Source organism: Camelina sativa, chromosome 15, assembly GCF_000633955.1.
Source record: "Camelina sativa cultivar DH55 chromosome 15, Cs, whole genome shotgun sequence".
Taxonomy (NCBI): domain Eukaryota; kingdom Viridiplantae; phylum Streptophyta; class Magnoliopsida; order Brassicales; family Brassicaceae; genus Camelina; species Camelina sativa.
In genome coordinates, this window is record NC_025699.1 from 20039332 (window position 1) to 20040387 (window position 1056).

The following is a 1056-nucleotide window of genomic DNA, read 5'->3' on the forward strand; positions in this document are numbered from 1 at the left end:
AACTTGGTTAAGTTACTCTTTTCAAAAAGAAACTCCACATCTTCATCAATGGCAAGCTTCTCCATGGTTTCCTTGTGAGGATATCTAGTCCCCAAGAACTCCATTCTCATGAAGGCTTCATACAGCTGCCTCTTTGTCAACCCACAAGATTCTGTTTCTCCATCATCCTCTAGCTCTTCTTCTTCACTTTCTTCCTCACTTTCATTTTCACTCTCCTCTTGCTCAACCTCAACTGCTGGCCTCTTCCCTTTGGCCTTGTGTCTCCTCATGAACTCATTGAGAGTTGGCTCCCTTTCTTCTTCACTTTCAGTCCTCTCAGGATCTTCCTTAACTGACTCTCTCCTTGGACACGGCATCTGGCTCGACCGACTGCTCAAACCACCACTCGGTCGAGTGCATGATCGAGTAGGGCGTCGAGTTGTCTTTCCAGCTTCTCCTCTTGAATCAAGGCCAGCATCACGACGTTCCATGGAGCTTGCAGTGGTTTGTTGAGACTTCCATTCAAATTTGAATTGGGAATCTTTGACCTGCTTTTTGCTGCCACTCGACCCCACACTCGACCATCACGTGGTCGAGCTCCCTTAACCAAAGTTTGAAAATTCAAATTTTTCTTCTTGTTCTTCCCTCCACTCGATTGTTCTAGCAATTTGAAGATCAAATGGGCCTTAGTTCCTTTCCAACTCGGTCGAGTACCTCTCGTGGGCTGGTCGAGTGGGCTTGCGTTTCTCCTTCTCCAAGTCCAAATTTCTCCTTACCCATCTACACTTATATTAAAAGGCCTGTCCAACACAAATATAAAAGAAAACACATCAAAACTACAAGGAAATTAAACCATATTTACAAAGGATACCTTAGGGACTTCCTCCCTAGTGAGCTTGTTTAGAGTCACTAAGCTTGACTTTAGTTTCCTTCTTAGACTTGGTCTAGGTACCAAGGAGGTGATGAAATCCTCCCTGGAACCTCTTGGTCACTGTGAAGTTGATCCTTGATCACCTCACCCTTAGCACACAAACCATATTTCTTCTTAATTTTGAGCCTTGGTCTTGCTTTCTTCAA